Source organism: Aulonocara stuartgranti (assembly GCF_965226115.1).
Source record: "Aulonocara stuartgranti genome assembly, chromosome: 2".
Classification (NCBI taxonomy): Eukaryota; Metazoa; Chordata; class Actinopteri; order Cichliformes; family Cichlidae; genus Aulonocara; species Aulonocara stuartgranti.
This window is the reverse complement of record NC_138940.1, coordinates 7,294,000-7,315,828: the sequence shown is the minus strand read 5'-3', so window position 1 is coordinate 7,315,828 and position 21,829 is coordinate 7,294,000.

Genomic DNA, 21,829 nt, shown 5'->3' with positions numbered 1-21,829 from the left:
CGGTTAATTGGTGCCTGTTATGAGGTGATGCATATCTTGCTGCCCTGTTACAGGACATCTGGCTGAGCTCCAGTCGTCTCTGTTCACATGATGCATTTATGACTCACAGCAATTTTCACAATGAAATATTTATGATTGTAACTTGGCTTCCTAAGTTCATGTACACAGGGGTCTGGGCTGTCCAGATTGTTATGTTTTATGTTACAGGAGTTAGGCCAGCATGACATGGTAGCAATCATTAATCACAATTTCTCTATTCAGATGAGTTAAGTTAACTTGTAGTCATGACAACAAAACAAAACAGTTAAATAATCCAGGAAAAAAAACATCTTATTAAAAATCAGCTATTTGAAAGGTTACTGTAGGTCATTTTTGTTTAATAAGATTATATTGCACTTAATAAATAATATTAATTTTAATTTTTCCATGTGCAAGGACATTTTTATATCTCAGTAACAGTTGTACAGTGAATGCAATATTTTTGGTATTACAAACAAATAATAGCCTACAGAAATTATGCTATGAAATTTTAAATTTCTTGGATTATTATTATAATTATTTTAAAAAACATTACAAAACTATTTTCACATGTCTAAACTGCTTATTACAAACAAAAGTTAAATTTCATAGGGCAGTGCTCTTGAGTCACATTGTCAGTTATGAAATAAGATGACAAAGTAGACTCGCTTTATCAACATGGCTTCATTTTCTATCTTAAATCAAAAGTCAATTTAAACGAGTGCTTTTTCATAATTCTAAACAGAACTTTTCTATTTTTAAGGATCTACTATTCTCTCAAATGACTTACTAACCAGGCAAAGTTTGATGTGGTGCCAAAAACAAGGCAACTCAAATTGGAGTTACCAACAACCTCAAGTTCTTTTCATTAAAAATTGTTGGAACTTTACACAACAACATTGTAAAAGCACTAAATGAGGGTCCTGATCTGAAACACTCAAAAATTCTTAAAAGTTTCGAGAATTTTAAAGGTGTAGATTTAAGATCTAACAAAATATGTTTCACAGGAAAACTTCAGGCATTTGAGAAATGTGGAGAATGGTAGAAGAATAAAGTGTTTTGGTTATAAATCGTTAAAGATCTTCCCCATTTCATTTTTATTTGTTTTTAAACAGGACAAAGATGCAGCATGTGAGAACAAAGTCAGATAAGGGGAATGGTACAGTTCTTACTTTAGAGGTTGTGATTTGTTTAGTATGCTTAAAATAATTATTCCCTGTCATTCTTCATCTACTCTACAGTGACATGACAGGTCACCAGCAGTACGCACACCAAAGGGCAGCAAGTCTAATCAATAAAAAACAAATTAAAAATGAGTGACACTGTTTTCAGACTTCTTGCCAAGAATCGCACAACAAACTGAAAAGACTCAACCAAACAACCCTGTCATGCTCTGGGTTTTTTTGGGGTTTTTTTCAAAAATTTCCAAGCATCACCAGAGGAGCTGCTCTCTATCATCGTTTGGGGTAAAGCGACAGGGTGAAGAGGCCAAAGAAAATTCCCCGGTAACAGCCAGAGGATTGTATGTTCACCTGGCTTAGGATATAACATGTACATTCATAAAGCTAAACTGCTCATGCCTGACTGCCAAGACAAGGTGTGCTTTCACACTCACCAGAAAACTCCCTCTGGTGGGTTTCTTTGATGTCATTTAAGGTCATTTTCAAGAAGAGCATAAAAAGTCAGTTTTCATTTAGAACTTTTTGCTAGTCTTCTAATTGTTTTTGAATGAAAAGCACCTTCCTGTACACCTTGCTTTTCTTTAGTTTGTTGTCATGTGTCAATGCCATGTGTGTTGTGGGCCTGATTCACAGCCTTGGCTTCTCTGTGTATGGACATCCAGCAGCAACCTGCTTCCTAAAACGATTGACCTTGAATTTCGAGTGAAATAAATTAATTGCGACTGGTTAAGAAGTCAAAACTGATTTTGGCACCCATCCCCTTTAAAAGTTATTGGCTTGTAAAATTATGTAATGATTCCAGAGCTCCTGCTGTTTGAATCTGTCCCTGGAAGTTCTGCTCTGACCACTTGATCAAGTCTGTCAGCAGTTTCACCGCACGCCTCAAACTTGTACAAGGACAAGGTAAAAAATGTCTCTGTTATGGATCATCACTGGTGATGAGGCTGAAACCCAAAAACTATACAGCTGCAGTTTGTTATGTTTCTTTTTGGTGGAAAGGGATGTAATTCAATTTCTTTACTGCCAGTTCCCAGCAATAGTCAAGGTGCTTTATGATATGAGCTAAAGATCCTCCAATGTTACAGAAATAACAAAATTGCTCTATAGAGCAATTTTGTTATTTGTTATTCCTTTCAAAAGGTACTTTGAGTGCTTGCTCATATATATATGAGCAAGCACTCAAAGTACCTTTTGAAAGGAAGAGACCTCTGCCAGAAATAGGTTCATGCATTGACAGCCATGTGTCATGACCAGCTGGGCAGTGAAAGGAAAGAATATTCACAGGCTTGTGAATTTATCCCCCAAGGCCAAACCTTCAATTCAGTGTTCTACTATAAAGCCCTGCAGTGGCTGAAGGAGATTTGCCACAAACTGTGCCATATGTGACGGACTGGCGACCTATCCAGTATGCACCCTCACTTTCTCTCTTTGCCAGCTGGGATAGGCTTCAGCTGCCCCCTGCGACACTTAGTTGGGTAACTGAAAGAAAATGGCCACCAAGCCATGGTGCGTCCACTGACAGACAGGAGTCATTGAGTGCTCACACCTTCGCAATTCACAGTTGGCTCTTTGTAACTATCCCCTATAAAATAAATTCTGATTTAGGTATTGTCATTTTGACACAAGGGACGAGATGCTTGCATCTCAGTGACAAGTTCAAGTGATTAGAAGAGAGCACGATAACAACACCAGCAGTGCTAGAAGCCACCAAATCATGAAACTGAATTCAACTAAATTTAATTCAAGTATATTTTTTATGGGATAGACAAAGAACTTTTTTTTCCATTTTCTTTTGTACTGAAGTATATATATAAATATGCCCAGAATGACCAATTTGCCTATTGATTCAGAGAACTCCTTTCATCTAGGAGGAAAAGAGGCACATTAGTGCTCAATATCTGATTGTGGTCTCATTATGTCCTGATTTGGGTTCTCATTAATTAGTTGGTGAACTATAGTATCTGACTGTGAAGGTTCTCAGTCATCCAGGTCATCGTAGTCAAATGAGCAGTCCATCTGCATCTTAAGGATAAAGGACACTCTTTCGAGGATGCCAATGTTCACATTTTGGACAGAGAGGACAGATGGTTTGAAAGAGGAGTGAAAGAAGCCATCTATGTCCACTGTGAGCGACCATCTTTGAACAGAGGCGGGGGTTTACGACACCAACTCTCTGCCATCTATAATCCAGTTTTGAGATCCCTTCCCAGACGCCTTAACGCCCACTCACATCCTGGGCCATCTGACCTCAGGAATTCGCATGATAAGGTGGGGCCAGGTTTCACAATGAACACACCCGAAACTCTGGCTGATTGGGACCCACACCCAGTTTCCCACCTTGGCTCAGACGATTAGAGGATCATCAGGGGGTCCTTTTGTCCCTCTGTGGGGGGTCACTCCCACTAGGTTTATATCTGGGACTCTCCACCATTTGACCTTAGAACTGAAGAAGCTTCTCGGATGAGAGGTGAAACGTCTTCAAGCAACTCAAAGAAGTCCAGACGCTTTTCTTTGCAAGCTCCTTTGACTATAGTATCTGACTATTTACCTGCCCTGCAATAGACTGGTGACTTGTCCATGGTGTCCTCCGCCTCTTGCTCAATGACAGCTGGAATAGGCTCCAGCAACCCTGAATTGGATGAGGGAATTTGATGGATGGATGGACGGACGGACGGATAGATGAGTCATTTAGCCGCTAAATGAGCTCCTGTCTTCACATGGTTGCTGGAAACATTACCTGTGTGCCATCACCTGTAGTGCTTGGCAGATGCTATGATTTGTGTTAATGAAGCTAATGAAAGCAAGAGAGTTTGCTAGAAAAGCAAGGTTGCAGGCTATAGGACCAAAAAGACTTAAAAAGATACTGAAACACCATCTCTGCAGATTCGAGCTAGGGGCTTGTCACTGTTGTTGGGCATTTCACAGTATACACAAAATGGATCAACTATATAACAAACAAAAAGAATTCAGAGTAGCAGCTGTTCTTATTTCGGTTCAACAAATAAATTAGCAGACAAAAAGTAAGCTTAGTGCTGTTTACTTTTCTCCCCTGATCAACCCCATGTGAAATCAATGGTATATCATTAAAAATGAATTAGTTGCATTTTTCTAAATGAATATAACAAGTCATTTGGAGAAACCTCACAAACTCACAGTGACTCATGTGACAGTGCCCGTGGTGATTTTTGTATAGAGCTCTGGGTTCAGAAGAGCAGCTGCTGGGAGAAACAAATTCTATAAACATTTCCTTGGCAACCTTGGAGCACTTGAAGGTTTACCCAATATGACTGTGAATATTTTAAGAATCACTGCTGCTGAAAAATAACACGGGGACATAAAGATGTCTCTTTCAGAATGTTATTTTGCTGCATGCTGGGAAATATGTAAAGTTGGTCCACAGGGTGCCAGAAAGAGAAAATCTCACAGAAGCAGCTAATCACAAATATGTGTACAAAACTTTGTGTGTAACAGCTAGTATAAACAAACTCTATGCAAATAACACCACATTTGGCGTCATACACAAATTACCATGTGAAACTAAACACAGCCTTTCAGGTTTTCAGTTACAATGCACCATAAGACGGCTTTGTGCATGTAAAATATGTGACCTTTGCTGAATGAGATGTGACACAACAGCGCCGTCAATCTCAAGGCACAGTATTTGACTGCAATCCACTGGTGGTCTTTGCCCCTTCATAGCAAGAGGGCTCCGGGGTAAGCAGTGGGGGTAATCGGCCCCTGCGTGGACACCAAAGACGTTTGTTTTAAGCAGGCGCCAGCTGGTCTTGACTACTGTAATCTCTGCAATTGATTAAATGGGTTCCCAAGCCTTAGCGGGTACCAGCCTCCTCACAGAGCCGGACCACAGTGAAGGGACCTTGCAAATGAACGAACACACCCTGGGTCGCTGTCTTTTAGTTTGATGAGGTGTTGCTATGAAAGACATTGTAGCTGGCAGCCCCAGAGAGATATTACCTGCTGTGTCTGTCTATAGGACAGGAGGGGAGACACTGGCGAAATGAGTAGTGTGAAAGATGTTTTGAAAGACGTTTGGCGATATTCAGGGAGCGTAAGAATGAGTAGAGAGGGACTGCTGGGTTCAGCTCTCTACAGAGCCATCAAGGAATATTTTGAATACCTTGGAATAACATCATGGCATTGACAGTTAAACAAGAAAATGAAGGGAAGTGCACAAGCTTTAACTGCACATCAGTGCAAACACAAAATGACACAAATATCTTCCTCAGTATTGGTAGATAGTCAGCTTCAGAGCTTTGAATAGATCAAATTTGTTAAAAGTATAATAAGCTTAACTTGTTTATTAAATTGCTGGCGGTGGTGAATGTAGCTCTGTTTCTAACCTTGACTCCAAGAAATTAGCTTTAAAAATACTACAAGTGTGGAACAGCAAGGTATTAAGCTAAAATATGCCACCCACATTACTTTGTCCGCATTACCTGTTTGTCACCTGCTTAGAATTTTATCAGCACCTTTGCTCGCATTGACATACACTGTGCATAAAAGATGTACACCTTGTAACCTCAGCCTCTGGTTTGTGAACCACATTTTTCTAGCCTAAACTTAAGCATTGTGGTTGTTACAGCCTAGTTTTTGTAGGTAAATGTGACCATATTTAGTTGAGAGGGTGGGCGATGAGTTATCAGCTGACGCCAGGTCCTGCTGCGTCCTGTAATTATTGCTATCATGCAAACTCCAGTCATATCTACTGGTGGAAGCATACCATAGACATCTAAATCACACATACTGTAAAAAAAAATGGTCCCACCAAAAATAATCCTGACCGCAAAAACATTTCTACCTAAAACTACAGAAATATAGTCGGAGTTTAGAAAGTGCTTTTCTAAGAGCCACTGTTGCTTCATCTTAGCCTGGTAATGTAAGGGGTTTTAACATTGAATCTGTTTGAAACTTGATGTGATGGAGGTGATTTACACACATAACACAAGTAATCAGAATGTCTGAAATCCACGTAACAACCAGCAGCTAAATCTATGAACAGTAACACAAATTAACTTAGAAACAATTGGAAAGGACTAAGCTAATTATAACTGAAAGCCAACATAAATAAATGGTAGAAAGGTACCATAACACCAAAGTAGAGAAATAAAATCTTTTGCTGCAGTGTAGCAAAATTGTGTGCTTACTGCACCCTAAATATAACCCCATTTTCTACAGTATCGTTTGATATCCTAATTTACATAGCTATGACTATGAATTGCCATACAATTTCTCCTGGAGAGCACACAGGTGAGAGCCAATACATCACACAAGCACTTGAAACTCGAGCGATGGCGAGAGCTGATGTGCTCTGGGGGCAGTTTTCCTCAGGGCTTACCTGAGTCGTCAGAGGCAGGGGAGATGACAGGCTTCTCCATCTAACAGCCTCTCGCTCTAATAACTGCAAGTCCCATTTCAGAGAAACCCGCCGCGTGACTGATCAATGTCGACAGGTAGTTTCAAGGCCGCTGCTCATATTGCCCAGAACAGGGAACAGCACATTTTCCTGAGGGCTCAGCTGTATCTGCCTGTTAAATTATATAACAAACTTTATTTGTGTAGCACTCTACAGTGCTTTCAAAACAATAAATCCAGGAAGGTATTCAATAAAACTCCAGATGTATGCATTTTTGGGGGGATATTTTAATACAGATCCAATTTTGTAACGCTACCACAGCAATTTCAAAATCATAAATCCAAACATTTCAGCTGCATTTTCAGTTACTGTTATTATTAATTTAAACATAGCAGTGGGTGTACTTGGTGTTTAAACAAACTAAAACAGGACAGCACAACCATAAAGCAAACATCTTGAGCCTGCACATGATGAGCAAAAATTTCCACTCATGCAGTTTCCTTTGCTATAAAAATTATGGGTAGATACTACATTTGCCAACTTCAATACCCATCTCCAACAGCAGCACGTCATACTTTTAGACAGAAAACACCCACTATTGGCCAGCCAGTTTCCATGGAGACCGCAGTCTCCCTTCCCTCCTAGGAAAGTGTAAACAGTGAGTGAACATGAGACGATTCATATAAATTGTTTCCTAATCTTGTTATTTCTCATTTCCATGCTGAAATGGATGTTGGATTATAAGTGTGCGGGAGTGCAGAGAGCAAAGGTCGCAAAAAAAAAGAAAAAAAATGAAAACGGACATTTTACGGAAGTGCAAGGCATGATATATTACGGTCTGCCATCTACTGCTGCCTTTCTGTGAAATTCTCAGTGAAAAATCATATTTAGTAACTCTGTGAGGCTTATACTACAAATAGACCACATGGTTACATTAAGATGTAATCCCAGGAGTACAATGCAATTTGTACAGATATATTAAGTGCAATACAAATTCTTAGCAGTTGCCAACTTGGCCAAGTGTTGACAAGGCAGACAGTCATGCCCTGTTGCTAGCTCGCTAAAAACTAGCTAGCTTGCAAACAGTGGCTGAATTTGCTTTTTAATGTTGAGCGTTAATTTTCCTGTAGAAGAATTTACTGTTATGTATGCATTATGTGAAAATCTTAAAAAGCTGTAAATGTGACAGCTAGTGCAACAATCACTGCTAGAGACCAGTCAGTGGTCGTCTGGCAACTATCAGTATCCTGTGACTATTTGGTGAATGTTTGCTGGAGGTTACTGGAAACCACTAGGGTGAAATTGGTCACAAAGAGGTATATGGTGCTTTGGTCATTAGGTTGCATGCGATGCTGCAGTTGCCCAAAACTAGTGTGGCTATAGTAGCAAACTACTTGCCAAGTGATCTTAAAACTGAGAAAAGTGACACAAACAGAAGTGTCGCCTTTACAGTAAAAGCTCTTTGACGATCCTTTAAATTTTTTTTATATGTTTTTTGCATGGTAATGTACAATTGTCACTCTAAAGACAGATATTCTCTTTTTCCAAGATGCATGCAAATGCTGGGAGATCACAGTGACCAAAGAGTGACCAAAGAAAAGGCAAAGAGGTTTTTCGTTTTGACCAATTTCACCCAGGAACAGCTAGCACCTTCCAGCAATCACTCGTCAGCTAGAAGAGGAATGCATATTTTTCCCTAGTAACCAGTTGTTGCCAGATTGTTGCTGACGTGTTTGACTGAGAGCTTAATTTTAAACAAGAAGATAACTTGCTGTGTTCAATTTGGGACACCAATACCGTAAGTATGTAGTACTTGCATTGTACAAATAATGGAACTGTAACAATAGAGGAATCCAAACCCAGACACACTGTCAGAGACTACAGTCGTGCTAATAAAATATCATAATCACTCTAATTTTATTTTATTTATATGTAATCCTAATGTACAGCAATCATGCACAGCATTTTATACTGTAACCACACCCCAAATGGGGTAGCACGTGACAGCAATTGCTTTTTAAGATAAGTTTTTTCTTTATATCATGATTGTCCTTACCAGTCAATGGTTTTTCATAAAATGGGGTTTTATTGCATTTCACTCCAACCACAAATCCCAACCTATTGTTGGTCCTAGTGGAACAATCAGCATTGTTGCTAAAATAAGGGATCTTCATCCTGTGGGAACCACGTCTGTACCATACTCGTTCCATAACAATCTATCCAGTTGCCACTGAGTTGTTTTCCCTTCAGTGGACTCATTTCTTGTGCTGCAGGCTCTGTGTAATGTCAAATAAATCACCTTGGGGGTTGAGATATGGATTCCTAACACTCCCATTTTTGTCAGGCAAGCTCGACCTATTTGGACCTCGGTAATCTCTGACTCCTTTGTGTCTCTCCGGATGACACTTTACCTACGGCCTCCTTCTTTGTGAACTGAAACACAAGACAGAGGGGTTAGCCGCTTCACGGCTCCTGCATTTGCTGGTCTGCTGGATTTCAAAAAGAAGAGCTATCTTTGCTCCTCATAAGTGTAATGTCCCCAGGTCAAGGCTTTATATCATGTCCAGATATGAAAAGACTGTCAGTGGGGCAGGGGCCCATGAAATAAACACCTCTTGACTACCACCACTACCACCATACAATAACAATTAATAAATTATACTGGAGTTGCAGCCTCTGAACACTAAAGCTCATTTTCAGAGTGAGGGGCTAAGCTTCTTTTCCGATTATGCAAGTAGTGAAATGATGCCATTTAAAGACTACAGTACCATTTACCATGTTTTGCACTGGTGTTTTCCACACTGGCATTTAGCAGAGTACTCTTCCTGGTGGGAGAAAGCAGAGGGTACACTGGGGGTTCATGATGTGCATTCATGTAATACCAAGAGCCACTACAGTTCAGTGAGCTAGAAACTATATTACCGCTCCCACTACACGTTCACATTTCCATCTGTTGCCCGATTTGCTGGTGTGGATTAAGCTGCACGTTATGACTGTATTAATCCTCTGCCTCACATTATCTTGTTTGTGTGGAGAGTAATGCATCTGACTTGATGAAGTGAATCCAATCTTTTGTGCTTCCCTAGAATAAAAACAGCAGTGATGGATTTTACAAATCCAGTTAGTATTTTCTGCCTGGCCCCTTCTGCTGATTGTGTGAGTTTAATATCGCATATTAATGGCTCAAGTAATTAGCAAAGTGAGGGCAGTCCATTATAATCATTATTGTTCTAATCTAATCAGGGATATATATTACTTACAGAGGAAACAGGCTAACTGCTTCTCAAGGACACTATGCATCATTAATAAAATCAGGGAGAGATCAGATTGTCCTTTTTGACTTCAATTGGACTTTCATCAAAGTTCAAGAGGTTACATAATTATCCCTTGTATGGTGTTCGGGTCTGTGAGACCCGTTTTCAGTTTTTCTCAAAAGAAAAATTAAACAATTATTTTTTCAACCTGAAATTCATTGGCTTTGGCTTATTTTCTGTGAAGAACATAAATCCGAACTAATTTTCAGTGACCTCATACTGTACTTCCCCCCACGCATTTACATTACATACAAGGTGTTCGGGTCCACTGGACCCAGGTCTAATAAAAGTGTTGAAAGTGTAGGTCCTGTGTTCCCACACTCTGTCTTCCTCCTTTCTGGTGCTGCTGATAGTGTTTTCTTCCCCTCCTGCTCCGCACAAAGTTGCAACATTGTTGAAAATTCAACTATCAACACCGTCTGCTCTTACATCTCACACATTTTACCCTCTTTCTTGAGAGATCCAAATTTTATTTTCTCATACCCTGTCCCACCTGCAAATTAGGGGCATAATACTATAAATAAGACTTTGCCAGTGTGGTTCTTTATCACAACTGATCAAGATGGCAAAAGATTATCTGCTGCGAGGGCCATCCAATTGATTTTGGAAGAGAGAGGAGCTTCGGATGATGATGTTGACAAAGAGGTTTCAGAATATTTCACATTTCTGAAAATTCAGAGTCTGACAGTGACTTTGAAGAAGAGGATGAGGTTGAGCACCATTTAGTAACAAAACGAAGACGAGTACCCCATCTGCAGCCAGCTCCAGGACCAGAACAAGCCCACCAGAAGTGAAGAAATATGGATGTCAATAACTGGTGAAATTGAATGGTCTTCTTGCCCAAGAAATGAGCCACCCTGCAGAGCTGTTACTGTGATAAGCCAGGGCCAACACGGCTGACAGTTACTCATGTGCAGGACATCAAGTCTTCATTTGAGCTTTTCATCCCAGATTCCATCCAGAAAATTATTCTGGATTGCAGTAATCTAGAAGGTGTGTTTTTGGAGAGAGGTGGAAGGAGATGGACCAAATTCATCTAAGAACCCCAAAGGCCTACTTTGGGGTTCTTATCCTTGCAGGAGTTTTCAGGTCCAAAGGGGAATCCACAGAATCCCTGTGGGATGCAGAAACCGGCAAGAACCTTTCCATGCATCAATGTCTCTGGAAAACTTCCACAAAATTTCCAGGATTATCCGATTTGATAACCGAGACGACAGACCAGCTCGACGGCAGTGAGACAAGCTAGCTGCCATAAGGACAGTGTGGGATAAGTGTGTGCACCGCCTTCCCCTGTTTTACAACCCTGGGCCCAATGTCACCATTGATGAGCAGCTGATCCCATTTAGTTGTGAAACATATTGCTTCACGTGTAAATGTGTTGTCTTTCCACTCACTCCACTTGATTACAACTGATTTATTTTTTTTTATAACATTTTATAAAAAAAAAACAAAGAAAAAACGAGAAGCACATTCATTCATAAATGTGATCTAACAAAGGTAAAGGGAAAAAATTAACCATGTTTACTGTTCATATGGTTTGTAATTGGGATGAAGTAAACATCTGTTGAGTAATTTAACATAAAATTGTTTGATAGTGTTAATTTGGAAAGCCAAAACTCTAGCGGGTCCAGCAGACCCATGAACACTGGCTGAGTAACAAAAATATGAACACCACACAAGGGTTAAAATCACACTGCAGCTGCATAACTATGTTACTAACACATTTGCAGAAAAATGCCTTTGTATGGGTTGGCTGCCTTTTAGGGGCATGTCTTGATATAGGATTTAGCACTAACATCAGTTTTGCACAGCTGACCGGGGCATGTCATACTCTATCTATACTAAGAACACCATGGCAACCATTGGTTATAAATCCCACAATGTAAACTTCATAATGGAAAAAATAAATGAATAAAGCTGTCTTCTGATGTCTTCATTGGAAGGCAGCTGAGGAAAAAGCACAAAAAGCAGACAGTCACTGTGAAGAATTTACCCATATGGAAAAGAAATAGTAAAAACTTATATGATTTACTCATGAAAGTGGCCACTTTCATGAGTAAATCATATAAGGCTTACATGATTTCCAAAACATACAAGTTTCATTATATAATTTTTCAAGGGATCTTATATCTGTTTTCACTCTTGTATGCTTTTCATACAAGTTTCACACAAGACAGATACAAACTTTATAAGATTTATATATATCTTTTCCATATGGGTAAAGTTAGGAAATTTAAAGATGATGTTTGGGTTAAAATAAACTTGCTCTTTACACCAACTGTGTTGAAAAATGACAAGTTGGGTGATACAGTTAGAGGTTAAAGTTGGCCCAAAAAAATCCAGAGCTGTAATCCAGTACCATCAGTTAATGAGTAGTGAAATCTTATAGGCAGTTTAATGGAAAATTACTGTCAAACAAGTACATTTGTCATGTGCTATTGCCTGGCAGTCCTACTAGATGATGCCTCAGAGACTGTAAAATCAATGCATGGTCCCACATGCACATGTCCCTTTTTCCTTCTCACCCCTGTCATATCATGCACGCCGATGTCAATAAAATTGTGGCCATGGTATTTCTCGCTAGCTCTACTAAAGAGGACCAAGCATAAACAGGGTAACTTTTTTGTAACATGTAATTTCAAATTCCGTTTTCAAACAGCACAACAAATATACACCCTCAACAAATGTACACCCACACAAGTTGTTCATGTGCAGTTAGGCACACAGTGTGTATTGCTAGTACAGCTGCTGTATTTTCAAAGGGGAAAAACAGTTAATCAGAAGCAAGATGTAAGAAATAGAAGACAGGGGATTACATTTTCTTAAATAAGAATTTAAAACAAATATGTAATCTTCAAATTAAAGCTACGTTTTTTAATCAGACAGTGACTCTGCACATGATGTGTTGGGGAAGATGGTTATTTCATATTGAGAAATGCCTACAAATTAAATGACAATTGCATGTTATTCAAAGTTCATACAGGGCAGTAAGTGCAGGCTAAACTGCAGTATGTGGTGCAGTTTACAGTAATGGGCTTGCACTGGCTCAGAAAAGAAATGAAATTTTGTGGCTTTTTTCTAAGTGACTCATTTCCCCAGCACACTGCTATATCAGTGTGGGTTCCCCAGCCTGCCAAATCCCACTTAAACCACTGCATCACACATCACCACCAAAGGACTCATTATATGTAACTGAGACACACCAGTAGCTTATTTTACTCTTGTGAATAAGAAGGAAATTAAACAACTGCTTCACTGGAGAGTAAAAGGTGATGTCTCTGTTGTGTTCGTGACTTTTTACTTTCCTCAAGTGACCAAAAACTCAGTTATTGTTGGTTCAATACTGTAATAACGGAAAGATTTAGGTTCGGTGAAACAACAATTTTACCCCCCGTGCCAGAAAGGTTAGGTTAAAAAAAAGTATGTTCCTAAACTGCACTTGTAGAGTTTCATATTGTGCTCTAAATCAAAACATCCTTTACTATACTGTGCAACAGTGGAATAAAAAAAATTACCAAACAGATAAGCAGGACAAATATAGGCAACTGAACTGCACCAGGCTGCCACACAATTGCACCTTTTTTTGTCTACAGATTTTTCAGCCCCACTCTACCCTTTCACAGCAAATTCCCTCTGCTCGTCTCATTGATTTAGAGTTATTACCTTAGGCTGTAGAGTGGGAGCAGTCTGGGATAAACAAGGCCAGTGATAAGAGTGCATGAGAAACCTGCGTGTCTGTATTTAATAGCTTCTGCGATGGGGTGCCACTGTTTGTGGAGCCCTTGGGATTTCATTACACAAAGACAAATGGATGATCCAGGCACAGCTGAATTTTGGGAAGGTGGAAGGCAATTTAGGGTGGGGGTGGGGAAGGGCTGGGTATGGTTGGGGTGTGTGAAGGAGGGACAAGCAATTAGCCTAATCAGTAGCAGCATGTCTCAAGTGGCTTGAAAGCTTAGAGTGAGGTGACTTCGTGAGAGGTGATGCTCACAAAGAGAATGTCCATTTCTTGTCTAGAAAGTGCACAATAAATCAAAGGACCAAAAAAAGGACATTTTTATTTATTAAGGCTTTGAGATGGATTGAGAGACTGACTTTATTCACAACCATATATGATTTTATAAGAACGCATGGAAAAACAATTCGGCTTAGGGCTGGTTTCGTACACAATAAGCTGTTTTTGCCAGCAGTAACGCAAATATATCATTACTAGGTGCACATCAAACGCTCGTCACTGATACATTAGGAGTAGAAGAGATTTCATTATGTCTCTGGGCGGTTTCCAAAATGGATACCAAATGGATAAGCATGACACATACAGGCAACCTTAAAATAATAACCATTCAAACAGCACCATCCTAGAGCTTCATAGGGGAAGTATAAGCTCTTTAAGTGGTTAGGTAAATGGCAAATATTCCTACTCCTCAACTTGAAGCATCTGGCTGATAGTCAGCTACACACATAAAAAGGATATAAACAAAGACATTTAAATTTAACAATCACAACTATAATGTTTTTATCCCTTATAACTAAACTAAAACTGCATTTTATCAGTGTAAAATGCAGTTTTGTATCTCATAATAAATGCAGAATTAGCATTTATGAGCACTTAGGAAAGGAGGAAAAAAGTATGTTCTCATGGCTTTAGGAATGAAAAACATTTACTGGCTCATAAAAATTCACAGCCCTTTGTTAGATGAAATTACATGTCACCCATAAGTTTAGGAATAGTCTGTTAAGGAATATGTGAGTAAATCAAATGCACATATAACTGCTCAGAGACCTGTTTTCTTCCTTTGCATGCACTTCTCAGAATTTGTTTATCCCAGCTGTTGAATCTTTTTACAAAGAAAATGCGGATTTTTCTCTCTTTTATTTCTTAAGAATAGTGAAGAAAAGGAAATCTCTATTTCATGAATGAGCCTTGACTGAAACACATTTCTCTGTAGTATTTTTGAGCTGAGCCTTTGAAGTCACAAGTCTCCTAATGCTTCCTCTTGGACTGGAGCTTCAAGAGCTTGTTTTAATTGCTCCCAGAGAAAGAGGTGAATGGTTAAGGGCTAACAGATTCTATGTAAGGAGGATTACTGTAATCTGAATACTAAAATATAAGCAGGTGCAATCTGTTGTTGACTGTAAGAAAATCTGCTGTTTGAAGCCCACATCCTTTGGAATCTGCAGGGCAAGAATTTAATGAAAAGTAATCAGATTATATTACATAGTTTGCTTTCAGCGTCTCATCAGATATCTAATTTTAGACATATGGAAGAATGTGTGTGTTTGGAACCAGTGTGAAGGACCACAGGAGCTAAAGAAATCGAATGAAAACAGGGTTTATGCTGAGACTGCACCGACTTCATATTTCTAAGTGTACATGAACATAAAATAAAACTTAGACCACATAAATCAAAACACTGAAAATGCACAAAACTCTCTCTGGAATTAATCATAGTTAAAGCTTTTGTATATCAGTGACAATATGGTATGAATATTGCTCATCAGTTGTAATTTGTCTGCCATTTGTCTGCTTATCAAACATTTATATCAAATCAATATGATAATCAAAACATCAGCAGCATTAAAAGCTTTTACAGAAATATTTAGCAAGCCAGCATAAAATCAATAAGTGCATACAGACACTCGCCACAGGGAGTCATTAGAAACGTCTAAAGCAAATTCCCTCACATACATCAAGCGTGGTGAAACACAATAGACTTTAAATCCTGTTGTTCAGTGACTGACTTGACATAGCGTGGCTTATTGCCATCGTGTTGACACAAATTCACTTCAACAAGAGAGGTCCTCTCCTAATCATTAATTATCCGACGAGCTTAATGACCTGTGTAACGTGACATTACAACCATGAATAGTGACGACGAGGAGTACTCTTAATCTCATTTTTTTTAGTTCGATAGATGCACAGACGCCAGTAGGCTGCAGCTGGTAATGAGGTAGTGTGATGATACCCCTTGCCATTTTCCTGCATGCATCAACTGTTCTTTTTGTTAATTAGATAGAAATATGCTTTTGATGGAGTAAAGTTTACATTAGAGAAGACAGCTATCTTCAGTAGATGGACTTGTGATTCCCCTTCCAAATTAGACAAGCATTTGGTTATAGCCCTTAGAAATATCCATGTTTTTATGTTCTGTTAACCAAGTCACATATAATAACAGCCATACTGGTCTCACAGACAAATTTGTATTATATGGTGGTTGTTCATAATATATTAAAATTATGTGCCCGAAACATCGAGTGTGACTACTGTCTTGGAGAATCCTAAACAAACATTAACCTACCACAATAAAAAGGACAGACTTACTCAGACAACAAGAGGTGCCCTACTGCCCCCGAGCATGATCTTTTCCCAAACATAATCAGTTCTTTTGGTGCCTGCTGTTAACCAGCAATGAGTGAAAACAAAAGTGTGTTGATAATACAGACACTGAATGTGTAAACAAATAAACAAGATGGATGTGAACTCTTGGGATTAATTGCTTCACTACCACCATCAAAATCTCATTTTAGTGCAGATTTTATGTTATTACCTCATATTAGCTAAGGAATTTGTATAACCACTACAACAAAGCTCTTCACTGGCTTTCCATTTTCACATAATTTGCTGTTAAGCAGCAGCTACTGAAACCTTGAAATTGTCAGTGAATCTCTTACACTAAAGTAATAATAAAAATTAAATCATGAAAAATACTGAATGTCCTTAGCATGCCAAGAGTACTTTTTTTGGTGACTTGGAATGGCATAATGTGCATAGAAAGTGTAACCAAACGGTTTCATCTTGTTATTGCCGCTCCAAACATGTGAAGTTCCCTACTGTGCCAGATGTTAATTGGATAATCAATCTCTACTAAAATGTACTGGTCTAAGACCTTAGTGCTTTATCAATGTCACTATGTCAGCAGCTTCCCTGTCCTCATTTCCTCCATTCGGTAAGCTGCAAAGTCCAGGGAGTTACAGTGGAGGATTTATCTGTGTGAATCTCTCAGGCTTGCAAAAGGAAAGTTAAAAAAAAACAAAAAACTAAATGCTGAGACACGGACAGATATAAATGGGCAGCAGGAGCTTTCCAGGTGATTTATATATCTTTCCTGGACTGGCAGAATGCATCGCATCTGATGCTACCTACCTCTGACCCTCAGCCAAGCTTTTACAAGTTATCTTGTCAGGAACCCTGGCAGACTTTAATCCCACCCTCTGCAGCCTAAGCTCTAATAGCAGATGTTTATGGAAGGGGGCTGCCTTTTCCCCATTTAGCTGGCTTGATGGAATGCAGGTGGCAGGAGCTAACAACATATGGAAAGCCCATTAGAGACTGCATTAGAAATGACCTTTTAAGCTCTGTGCCTGTGCTATATTTCATCATTTTGGACATTACCTGCACTAAGGCATTAGACTCGGTTTGAGTCTGAAGGGTAATAAGGTACTAAGGAGAGGATTAGGATGTCTATTGATATCTGAATTTGTAGTGAAACTCAGAGAACTGTTCTGCTTGGTCCTAAAAAAAAGACAAAAACAAAAGAACCTGTAACTATGTTGCATATGATGTGTTTTTTAAGTTAGCTAAGGTTGGAGGAAGGCTGAAGGAATCACATTTACTTTACTTTAGTTTTGTGAATACTAACTTCTTTACAACATTTAAAGAGCACATCACTGTAGTTGTTTATCCATTGATCCGAGTTGTCTAGTTTTGGAGATAATGCCTTCACAGAGGCTGGCCTGCTCTTGAATTCATTGGAACTTAAAAGCACTTGTAGTGCTCAAAGCCAAAACTCGCAGCAATGCCTCTTTATAGAAATCATGACTGGGTTATTTTGAAAAGATCCACAAACCTTGCTGTGGAAGTGCCATCACTGTGCAGAGGGGCTAATGCTACAGCATGGGAGCATGTTAGCATTAATGATGTCCCCTGTATATTAATACAGTTAGCTTATGTACTGTAGTTTGCAAGAAACTACTCACAATATTTGTTTGTTTTTGATTATTTTTGGTTTGTTTTTTTTGTTTTCTTAGTAACCAAGCCATATTTTTGGAAATAAACATTGCTTCTGTTTTTCAAATGTAGTTTAGTTTAGCAGTTCAAAAAAGAGCCCCTCCGACAGCCAAACCCATCTGTTCTCTGATTGGATTGTTACATTTGTGATTGACATGACATTGACCAATCAGATGAAAGGAAGAAAAATAGGGTCAAAATTCGTACTTGTAACTTGCAGAGATTCACAAGTCCACACACAAATCTTTTTTACACACACACAAATTCTTTTTACACATACAAATCTTTTTTACACACACACAAATTCTTTTCACACATACAAATCCTGATTTACAAGTACAAAACTGATTTACAAGTACAAAATATTTATGACCACATTTTGAACCCATACACAAGGCTCGCGTGCGGAGTGAAGCGGAAAAAAAGTGCGAGAGAGAGGATGAGAGAAAGAAAAAAGAAAACCCAGCTCACGTCGTTCACGTCAAAGATCCGGCTCAAAGAGCAGTTTCGTTAGCGACCAACACATCACTAGAGCTGTCCCTTTAAGAAGGAAATAGGCTGAACAAAGAATTTGTACTTCTATAAACCAACAGTCTTTTCTTTATATTCCAAATCAGATTAGCACTGCATGCTCTTCCATTTTTTTGACTCTCATACAGAGACTCATTTGCATCTGCAGGCCCAACATAAATGTCAAACTGCACTCTCTGGCTCATTAATAATAAAATGGTACATCTAGATCCCTGAGCTTGTGTGGCATTTTTGGCAATTAACGAACTGACTTTTGTAATTTCAAAGGCTGCCCTTAGGGGTCCAATATGCATATGATAAATATTTAAATGAAACTGCAGTCAACAATCATCCTGGGAGAGCCAGATTTAGGCAGCAGCTATTTAGCCAGTGTCACTCACCATGAATCTTTAAATGTGAACCTGCTTACCCTGTAGCTAAGCAACACTTATAAATGTGTCGATGTACTCTCATAAGAATATTCTAGTAGAAAATATGTAGACTAGCTGTAAATTACTTGTGGCCTTGGATTCATTTTAAAGTGTTGCTGCACTTGTTTTATTTTTAAGAGAGAATATTTTTAGTAGGATCATCTGGCACAAAAGGAGCTGCTCAGTATAACTAAAAGCTTATTGAGTGAGACAGAAGGCAAGCTTGTTTCACCCTAGTGACCCTCCAAGCAAAGCATATTTTGTAGAAATTTGAGGATTTTAATAACCAACCTTGTTGTTATAATCACATTCCATTTAGTGTACTTTATTTCATGCTTTATGATTACAGAGCATTTGTTAGCATAATTATCTGCCCACCATGACTGCTTTGGTAAATTTACAACTGTGAAATGTATTTTACACCCACAAACTACTCATATTATTCATAAATGTTTATGCCATGTTAAGTTTTTGTTAATAGAGTGTTATTTACCGGTTTACTTTGCTGCTATAATGGCTGATTGCCATACAGACTGCTAAATTTTCCAACAAGCCTTCCCTTCCCAACATTCAGTGTTGTATTTCTTTCTGCATAAAATAACACGTAATGTGCTGAAAACAAATACTATATTTAAAAACTTAGGCTTTAGGAGGGTTGACGAAGGTGCAAATCAAACTTTTGACAAAGACACTACAGTCCCTTTTGGCATCATGTTTAAGTGTAATTTTCACTGGTTTTGGTTGAGGTTAGCAGATTTTAGGCTTTAAACAAAAAATACACTTTTTTGTAACGTTAAACAATGTTAAAATTTTTACCCCATTTACAGATGAACTCTTTTACAGAGGCGAGCATGAACAACAAAGTTTTAATCTTTAGTTGAAGAACAGTGTCTGTCTATTACATTGAAAAGGGTTTTTTGTGCTCTCCTCTAATACATACAGTGGGGCAAAAAAGTATTTAGTCAGCCACCGATTGTGCACGTTCCCCCACCTAAAATGATGACAGAGGTCAGTAATTTGCACCAGAGGTACACTTCAACTGTGAGAGACAGAATGTGAAAAAAAAATCCATGAATCCACATGGTAGGATTTGTAAAGAATTTATTCGTAAATCAGGGTGGAAAATAAGTATTTGGTCAATAACAAAAATACAACTCAATACTTTGTAACATAACCTTTGTTGGCAATAACAGAGGTCAAACGTTTACTATAGGTCTTTACCAGGTTTGCACACACAGTAGCTGGTATTTTGGCCCATTCCTCCATGCAGATCTTCTCGAGAGCAGTGATGTTTTGGGGCTGTCGCCGAGCAACACGGACTTTCAACTCCCGCCACAGATTTTCTATGGGGTTGAGGTCTGGAGACTGGCTAGGCCACTCCAGGACTTTCAAATGCTTCTTACGGAGCCACTCCTTTGTTGCCCGGGCGGTGTGTTTTGGATCATTGTCATGTTGGAAGACCCAGCCTCGTTTCATCTTCAAAGTTCTCACTGATGGAAGGAGGTTTTGGCTCAAAATCTCACGATACATGGCCCCATTCATTCTGTCCTTAACACGGATCAGTCGTCCTGTCCCCTTGGCAGAAAAACAGCCCCATAGCATGATGTTTCCACCCCCATGCTTCACAGTAGGTATGGTGTTCTTGGGATGCAACTCAGTATTCTTCTTCCTCCAAACACGACGAGTTGAGTTTATACCAAAAAGTTCTACTTTGGTTTCATCTGACCACATGACATTCTCCCAATCCTCTGCTGTATCATCCATGTGCTCTCTGGCAAACTTCAGACGGGCCTGGACATGCACTGGCTTCAGCAGCGGAACACGTCTGGCACTGCGGGATTTGATTCCCTGCCGTTGTAGTGTGTTACTGATGGTGACCTTTGTTACTTTGGTCCCAGCTCTCTGCAGGTCATTCACCAGGTCCCCCCGTGTGGTTCTGGGATCTTTGCTCACCGTTCTCATGATCATTTTGACCCCACGGGATGAGATCTTGCGTGGAGCCCCAGATCGAGGGAGATTATCAGTGGTCTTGTATGTCTTCCATTTTCTGATGATTGCTCCCACAGTTGATTTTTTCACACCAAGCTGCTTGCCTATTGTAGATTCACTCTTCCCAGTCTGGTGCAGGTCTACAATACTTTTCCTGGTCTCCTTCGAAAGCTCTTTGGTCTTGGCCATGGCGGAGTTTGGAGTCTGACTGTTTGAGGCTGTGGACAGGTGTCTTTTATACAGATGATGAGTTCAAACAGGTGCCATTCATACAGGTAACGAGTGGGGGACAGAAAAGCTTCTTACAGAAGACGTTACAGGTCTGTGAGAGCCAGAGATTTTCCTTGTTTGAGGTGACCAAATACTTATTTTCCACCCTAATTTACGAATAAATTCTTTACAAATCCTACCATGTGAATTCATGGATTTTTTTTTCACATTCTGTCTCTCACAGTTGAAGTGTACCTCTGGTGCAAATTACTGACCTCTGTCATCATTTTAAGTGGGGGAACTTGCACAATCGGTGGCTGACTAAATACTTTTTTGCCCCACTGTAATTAAATATGTTACATGGGTCCTCAGAATTTTACCAATAACAGCAGTAACAAAAAAGATTTTCTAATCTTACAGGTTGTGGTTAAGACAGTTTCCTTATTTATACTTTTTTTTTTCAGCCACTAAAGCTTTGTCATGAGGGGACCACTAATAAAATACAAGTAATTTGCAAAATTAGTTGTATTTATTGTAAAAAGTTGAACTTCAGTGCTGTTAATACTGTACAGTATCAGGCACAGGCATTTTCTTGAGTGTCTTTGCCATTTCTTAGTTTCTTCATTTCTTCTCTTTTTAATTTCCCATTGTCTGATGATAATGTTGAGTTCCTTGTTAATTCCTTTAATGAACACTGCCGTGTCATTCTTGATAAGGTCACTCCTTACAATATTAAATATCTCTCTATCGTTTATTGCTCACCAATTTCTGGCCTTGAACATTCATGTTGAAAA